This window comes from Nematolebias whitei, chromosome 17, assembly GCF_014905685.2.
Source record: "Nematolebias whitei isolate Nwh7 chromosome 17, NemWhi1, whole genome shotgun sequence".
In the NCBI taxonomy this organism is placed as follows: domain Eukaryota; kingdom Metazoa; phylum Chordata; class Actinopteri; order Cyprinodontiformes; family Rivulidae; genus Nematolebias; species Nematolebias whitei.
The window spans coordinates 6,096,813-6,105,939 of NC_056514.1; positions in this window are offsets into that span (position 1 = coordinate 6,096,813).

The window sequence follows — 9,127 nt, forward strand, 5'->3', positions numbered from 1 at the left end:
GGGGGGGGGGGCTGTAAATAAATATATAAATAAATAAAAATAAATAAAATAAAAAAGACAAATCCTAGAAAATACTTTAAACGTTGATTAAATCCTTCTAAATAAACCAGTATTTCGAAGAAACTGAAATAGCAATGGATAACATTTTTCTTCCCTCAACACTTCTGATAACTTGTATCTTGTTTGAATCTCTTCAAGATTTCGGGTAAGAATATATCGTTCCTTATTATATTTATTACAGTTTAACATAACATGCTCTACTGTTTCTTCCTGGCCACAAAAGCCACAATTTCCTGTATTATTTTTCCCCATTTTAAACAGTGTGCTGTTCAACCCAGTGTGTCCAGTTCTGAGTCTTGATATTATTATATCTTCTCTCCTGTTTTTCCTCCCACTTCTAATTTCTCCTACTTTCCTTTGTATTTTATAAAACCATCTTCCTTTTCGTTCTTCTTCCCATTGTTTCTGCCATTTTTCCTTCAATTTTTGTTTGATGATGTTCTTAGTTTCTAATCTACTGAAATTAATTTCCATATCGATAGTAATATGTTTTGTGGCTTCTTTTGCTGCTTTATCTGCCATCTCATTTCCATTTATTCCGATATGTGCCGGTATCCACAAAAATTCTACTACGAGTCCCATTTTTTGTATTCTGTATAGTGTCTGCTGAATTTCTAGAAGAATATCTGGTCTACTTTCTGAGTTATTGTTGTTTAAACTTTGCAATGATGAGCTTGAATCCGAACATATTATTGTTTTCAGTGGTCTAATGTCCTCTATCCATTGTACTGCTAAAAGTATTGCAAGCAGTTCCCCTGTATACACCGAGAGTCTATCGTTAATCCTTTTATTAGTTGAGACATAAAATTCTGGAATAACAAATGCTATTCCCGTCTTATCATGTGAATCCTTGGATGCGTCTGTGTAGATTTGAATGTAGTCATAATAGCTATTAATATAACTTTGTATACTATGGTGATTTAAGTTGCATTTCTTATCTTTCTTCTTTTCAAGTATTGAAAAGTCAGTTTTAACTTCAGGGAGAATCCATGGATGTATTACAGGTAATGGGACAGTTGGACTAATAACAAGTTGAGCCACTCCTAGTTCTGCAGCTTTCTGTTCTACTGACCATCCAAAGCTTTTTATTTTTTTCCTCTCCTTCTCCCAGCAGGGTTTTAGGGTGTTATGTGTTGGATGAAAGTGATTATGGCCCTGCAAACTTGCCCAGTAGGTTACTGATAACTGGGATCTTCTTAACTCTAATGGCATTTCCCCCATTTCTACCTGCAAAGCTGCCACTGAAGTTGTTCTAACAGCTCCTATACAAAGTCTTAATGCTTGATGTTGAATGCGATCAAGGTTTTTAAGAACCGAATCTGCTGCTGATCCAAATACCACACATCCATAATCTAATACTGACCTTATCAATCCAGTATAAATAGTTTTTAATGCAATTCTGTCTGCACTCCATCCACTTCCTGTTAAGCATCTCATTATATTTAGAACTTTCTTACATTTATCTAGAATGTTTTGAATGTGTATCTTCCATGTTAGTTTTTCATCTAACCATATTCCCAAAAATTTAATATATTTTACTTTCTCTAATTCCTGGTTATAGAGTTTGAGTTTTAATTTGCATTCATTTCTTTTTCTTGTGAAAAACATTACTTTCGTTTTATCAGTTGAAAATTTTACTCCCCATTTATATGACCATTCTTCTACCTTTGTAATAGCCTCCTGCATTTTTTTAACAATAAATTCCAAGTTCTTTCCTCTTTTCCAAATTGCTCCATCGTCCGCAAAAAGAGAAACTCCCATCTCATTTCCAATTTCATAAAACATATCATTGATCATTATCGAAAATAGTAGAGGACTCACTATACTTCCTTGAGGTGTCCCATTCTCAACAAAATATTTTTGAGAATAGCTCTTTCCTACTTTAACTTGGATAGTTCTGCCCAACAAAAATTCCTTGATCCATCTAAACATACGACCTGAAATACCCAATTTACACAGCTTAATTAACAACCCCTCCTTCCACATCATGTCATATGCCTTTTCAATGTCAAAGAAGACCGCTGCAACACTTTCTTTATTTACTAGAGCCCTCCTTATTTCATGTTCTAAACATATAGATGGATCCATTGTATTCCTTCCTTTCCTAAAACCACTTTGGTATCCAGCTAAGTAACCTTTCATCTCTATATGATATGTCAGTCTATTATTGATCATTTTCTCCATGATTTTACAGATGTTGGATGTTAATGAAATGGGTCTGTAACTACCTGGGTTAGTACAATCTTTCCCTGGTTTGCATATTGGGATTATTATGGCTTCCTTCCAACTTTGTGGTATTTCCCCTTTCTCCCATACTTTGTTATAGAGTTCAAGCAGTATGTTTTTGGATGAATCGTTAAGATGATATATCATTGTATAACGGATCTGATCCTTGCCTGGAGCGGATTCTCTGAATTTATTTATTGCTCGATTCAGTTCTGACTTTGAAAATGCAACATTTAGTAAATCTGAAGTTTCATCATGTTGGGTTAATAAGTGTTCATTTTCAATTAAAGTCATTTGTCTCCCTCGCTGCCTTTCTTTAGTAATGTTTTCTGAACTGTGAATCTTGCTAAAGTTTGTTCCTAACATTTCTGCTTTTTCCTGGTCTGATATTGCTGTTCTCTCACTTTCATGTAAAACTGGTAATCCATATTGTTTTTTAATCCCATTCATTTGCCTAATCATTCCCCAAACTTTACTAATATCAGTTTCTCTTCCAACCGAATTACAAAAGGATGTCCAGAACTCTTTCCTTGCACTTTTAATTGTCCTCCGTACTTCAGCCTGCAGTTTTTTATATTCAATTAAATTCTGGAAGTTGTGATTTCTTTTTAGTAACTTGAAAGCTTTATTTCGAGATTTAATGACTTTGTCACATTCTTGTGTCCACCATGGTACAATCTTTTTCCTATTTCCACCACTCGATCTTGGAATAGTTTGTTTTGCTGCCTCTAGGATTGCTTCACAAATGCAACTATTTAAATTGTCAATATTTTGATTAATATTAATTTTACTCATTTTTTGATCACTAATATGTTTAAACATATCCCATTTAGCTTTATTAAATAACCATCTTTGTATTCCTACTCTTTCAGAGTTTCTCAATGTAAAATTTATTGTTGTGACTATTGGATAATGATCACTTCCTACTGTTGTGTCTGAAATAATCTGCCATGTACATTTAGCTGCTAATGTGTCAGAAACTATTGTGAGATCTATAGCTGATTCTGAACCATTTCTAATATTCAGTCTTGTTCCATGTCCATCGTTAAGACATACTAAATTTTTATTGTCCATAATTTCTTCAATCACCCTTCCATTTTCATCATCATAATTACCCCATAGTGTATTATGTGCATTAAAATCCCCGCAACAAATAACCTTATCATCCAAGTCTGAATTAATCATGTTTAATGATTCCACATAAAGCTTTTTGCATGGGTTGTAAAAATTTACTATTTTCATTTTTCCATCTTCAGTCCATATTTCAGCTACTATATATTCCAAATCAATACCTATCTGTATTAATCTGTATTGTATTCCTTCTTTAATAAATGTTATACATCCCCCTCCATTTCCCTCTTCCCTGTCTCTCCGTAAGCTAACATAACCTTTTATAACAAAATCCAGTGTGGGTTTCAGCCATGTTTCCTGAACACAAATAATATCTGGTTTCTCTTTAAGCTCTTTAACAAATCCTTTGAATTCTTGTCCATTTGCTATAAGACTTCTTGCATTCCATTGTAAAATAATCAGTTTGTCCTATCATTTGGTTCACCTGACTTCCCATCTGCCTCCAGTTTTTTAGTAACTTTTTCCCATGAAAGATCTTTCATTCCCAAGAATTTCTCTGCTCCTCTTACAATTATTTTTATTTTTTCTGTTTTTTGTTTGACCTGATCAGTGCAATTGATCACATAAGCGATGAACAAAATCAGATTGTCCACTATCAGTCTTGAATCACTGCCTTCTTTTTGACTCATCTCCAATGCTGGTTTATGGGGAGTTCTCAAATCTTCATTCTTTCTTTGCACCGTCTTTACTGCCTCTGCATAGCTTACATTAGTAACTGTTTTAATCTGTTGGATTTCCACCGCCCTTTTCCTGACTTCACATTCCCTAGATGTCACTCTGTGTTGACCACCACAGTTGCAACACTTTTCCTGCACATCATCTTCACATTCTTCAAACTTATGGTCACCACCACATTTGGGACACCTCTGTTTTCCTTTACAAACTGCAGCAATGTGCCCGTATCTTTGACATTTGAAGCAACGCAGTGGTGGGGGAATATAGGCCCTAACTGGGAAACTCAAATAGCCAATCTTGACCCTATCCGGTAGTTCCAATCCCTTAAACTCTAGAAGCACTGACATGCTTTCTATTCTTTGACCATTTTTATTTCTCATCAGTCGTTTTATTGTATTTATTTCCCCTCCATGAATGCTTCGTTTTAGCTTTTCCAAATCTTCATCTACAGGAATCCCAGTTATCACCCCTCGTGTGATCCTATTTTCTCCAAGAATCCTTTTTTCAAACACAACTTTTTTACACACATTGTTAATTTGCATAGCTTTATTTTTTTGTTCTTCTGTTTTGCATATTATCAGTAAATTACCATCCCTCAAAGTCTTGGCCATTTCCACATCACCTATCTTTTTCTTCAGTTCTTTGGATATTGCTATCGGACTAATATAAATATGTTCATCTTCCTTTCTAAATTTTATTATCACTTTAATCTCCTCCTTCACAATCTTTCTGCGAGCACCCCTCTCTCCCTCATCTGAACTTATTTCTCCCCATTCCCTTTTACTGCTCTTGTTAGGTGGTGTTTTATTTATCTTGTGCTCCTTTCTGTTAGATGCTGAAATCCATTCATCTGAATTCATATCCTCATCCTCATCTACATCTTGTCCTAACATCCTGATCCAGTCACAAACCAGCTATTGCCAACCACCGACAAAAATAGAAAAGTTTTAAACAGACCGCCAGAACGCTTTCGTTGCTTCCGCCTCCGTCCGTCGCCGTGCGTTGCCCACCCTGGCGAGACGATGAGCCTACCTGGATAGCCATGCCCATCTTGATAGGCAGACCTAGATAGACACACCCACCTGGGTGTGACTCTACATGGGCATGTAGAGACATGTAGAAACAGACACTCCATTTTACCTAGAGCTTGGCTGCATACCAAAATGAAGAGAAGATTCACAGTACAAGAAGCTCTAGATCACATCCTTGCTGAAAATGATGCAGAGGACACACCTAGTGACACAGATGAGCCAGTTTCTGAGGAGGACGATGCTACTGAATATGAATCAGAGTACACAGACTCGTCGGATGAGGAGGGCACAGGTGCTGAAGCTGCTCCTGTAACTGAAACCTATAAATCCAAAAAGGGTAACATCACTTGGAGTGTGATTCCTCCTGTTTCACATGGCAGGGAAGCTGCTGAAAATGTTATGAAGATGACCCCTGGGATTACAAGGTTTGCTGTGACACGAGTAAGTGACATCAAGACATGCTTTGATTTGTTTATGCCATTGTCACTAAAGAAAGTCAAAATTGCTATGACAAACCTCGAAGGGAAAAAAGTTCACGGTGACACTTGGAAGGACATTGATGAGGAGTGCCTGGATGCTTTTATTGGTGTTCTTCTTCTCGCTGGCGTGTACAGATCCAGCAATGAGGCCCTTACTAGTCTCTGGGATGTGTCCACAGGCAGGAGTATTTTCCGCGCAACAATGTCACTTCAGACCTTTCAAATGATCTCAAGAGTCCTCAGATTTGACAACAGAGATACTAGAGCACGGTCTGACAAGCTTGCTCCCATCAAAGACGTCTGGGATAGATGGGTGAAGCTCCTTCCACTGATGTTCAACCCAGGACCAGAGGTGACAGTGGATGAGCGTCTTCTCCCTTTCCGTGGAAAATGCCCCTTCCGGCAATACATGCCCAGTAAGCCAGGCAAATATGGCATAAAAATCTGGGCAGCCTGTGATGCGAAAACCAGCTATGCCTGGAATCTACAGATTTACACAGGCAAACTTGCAGCTGGCATCCCTGAGAAGAATCACGGAAAACGGGTAATCCTTAAAATAAATAAATATACATGGGTCAAAACTTACCCTTAACACTATAAATGTTACTATGGTTAATAATATTAAAATAACAAAATAATAAGACAAATTTATTTTAGAGATGTGTTCTAATACTTCTTAAAAAAACACTGTTTTGAGGGCATTTTTTGGCTGATTTAAGACGGGTCACAACTGACCCGTTCACATCATAAGTGCGTGCGGGATCTCGCCCCGCTAGGAAGGTTAAGAAGTCTGATCTTTATTCAGAAATCCTAGACAACTATAGACCTATATCTAATCTAACTTTCATCTAAAAAATTCTAGAGAAAATAGTTGCAGGTCAGTTGCGTGAACATCTAAAAAGAAATAATCTGTTTGAAGAGTTTCAGTCAGGGTTTAGAGCTCATCATAGCACAGAAACAGCACTAGTAAAAGTAACTAATGATATTCTCATGACCTCAGACAATGGACTTGTGTCTATACTGGTCCTGTTAGACCTCAGTGCTGCATTTGATACAGTTGATCACAATATTTTACATCAGAGGCTTGAATATGATACTGGAAATATAGGAACAGCTCTAAAATGGTTTAAATCATATCTATCTGATAGATTCCAGTTTGTAAGTAGAAATAATGAATCTTCTTCATACACCAAAGTTAGTCATGGAGTTTCTCAGGGTTCAGTGCTTGGACCAATACTCTTTACTTTATATATGCTTCCATTAAGACATGTTACTAAACAACATTGGATAAATTTTCATTGTTATGGTGAAAATGAATGCATTTGAATGGGCCATGATCTGCACCTCCATTGTTGACGTTGTTGCCCTGAGCTGTGCCTGCAAGGTACCAACCCCCACAAACACGTGCGGGTATGAAGATAGAGCATCTTCACTGACCCCGTGGAGCCACTGAAAGGTGGAGTATCTTTGTCAACCTCCACAGAAACACTGGAAGGTGGAGCATCATCACCGACCCCCATGAGACACTAGAAGGTGGAGTATCTTTGTCGACCTCCACAGACACTCTGGAAAGGGAGTTTTCATCTTCATTGATCCTCTCGGTGGTTGAGTATGTTGATAGAGCAGGAGCCATGGAGACTAAGGCTGGCAACTCTGTTGTGTTTTTGCAGTGACAGTGTTGTGAACCAGGAACAGATGGTGACCAGGGTTAATTGGCATGGGGCCCTGAAGAGATGGGAGCATGGAATCCTGAAGACACTGGGGCTGAGCCCCCTGGGGACACTGGGGATGGGAACCCAGAAGACTCAGAAGAGTGGGACCCTGGAATGTCTAGGACCGGCCCTCGAGTTGCTGCTGCTGGCCACTTGAGGATCTCTGGAGGTAAGTGGTGTGTCAGGGAACAACAAGGTGCTTGAGGCAGAGGGACCTGAAGTAAACCTTCTGAGGGATGGAGGCTTTTCTCCTCATCCACCAAGAGAAGCGAGGGAAGAATTTCATACTCTGGTCTGCAGTTTTGGGGCTGGCGTCTTGGTGTTGACACTCCCACCTAAAAACCACTACATGGGATCTCTGGTGGCTTGTTTTCCTTTTCCATCCTTTCCCTATGTGCAGTCTTGTCAGGTTACTGGGCCAGGAGCTCAAACAATGTTTATAAATCTGCTAGGCTTGTTCTTAGGCCAGCTCATTCTGTCACAGTCGGTGTAGGGTTGGAGCGAGATGAGGAGCTCAAGAAAAACAAAAAAATGCATGTATTTACTAAACAAAATAAAAATCCAAGGTGGCAGACAGCTTACAGATGTGGTCGATGTGACAACTTAAAAGAAAACAGGGTAACATGAGGAACATGTGGAGGACCGGGACATGTGGGAAACCAATGCAATGAGATGCTGGTGAAGTGGTGACAAAAGACTGGACATATAGTAAATTGAGGGAGAGAGGAAAGTGAAAAACACCTGCAACTGATTGCTGATAGCTGGCAGGTGATAGTGGCAGGCAGAACTGGAAAAAGACTTGGAACAGCCTGAGGGCAGAATGGACACGATACACTTAAACTAGGACTACACAAAGATTGATCTAAATACAAAAATGGATGATTTTAAATGGATGATTTTATACTAACTGGGAAAATATAAAAAGCAAACTCACAAAAAGAACCTAGATAATCCAGAAAATAACCAAATTACATGGATATGACTGAAAATGGTAATACGAGTGTTCAATAAAAATAATTATTCCTCTAGACCTTTACCACCTCTTCCTTAACAACAAGGTTGATAAGGCATTATGCGGCACTGCTAGGAACTAGCACACAAACAGCAGTCCGAAGACAGAATTCAAACTGTTCTTCAGGAGGCATTCCAATTTCTTCCTCATGTGAGGAAGAAGCCTCCAGCAGAACCAGGCTCAGGACAAGCGGCCATCTGCTCTGACTGGCTGGTTTGAGAGGAGAAGAAGGAGAGACAGACGAACACAGAATGGTAGGTCCAGGTATAGGTCCAGGTCCAGATGTACCTGAAAGACAAAAAAACACATGTTAAGGATAGAAAAAATAATTACAAATACAAAACAGGTTGAGCAGAGTAAGTAAAGACAGTAGTAGAGTGAAAATTGTGGTCAGTTTGTCCTCAAGCAGTCTAAGCCTATAGCAGCATAAGTAAAGGACAGCTCAGGAAACCCAAGCCGACCCTAACTATAGGATTTAGCAAAAAGGAAAGTCTTAAGCCTAGTTTTAAAATTGGATAATGTGTCAGCCTCACGGACAGAGATTGGAAGTTGATTCCACAAGAGAGGAGCCTGATAACTGAAAGATCTGCCTCCCATTATGTTTTTGTAAACTCTAGGAACCACAAGTAAACCTGCAGTCTGAGAGCAAAGTGATCTGTCAGGAAAATATGGAACAATAGATCTGTAATATAAGATGGAGCCAGGTTGTTGAGAGCTTTGTAGGTTAGAAGTAAGATTTTGAATTCTATTCTGGATTTGACAGGGAGCCAATGGAGAGAAACTAAAACTGGAGAAATATGA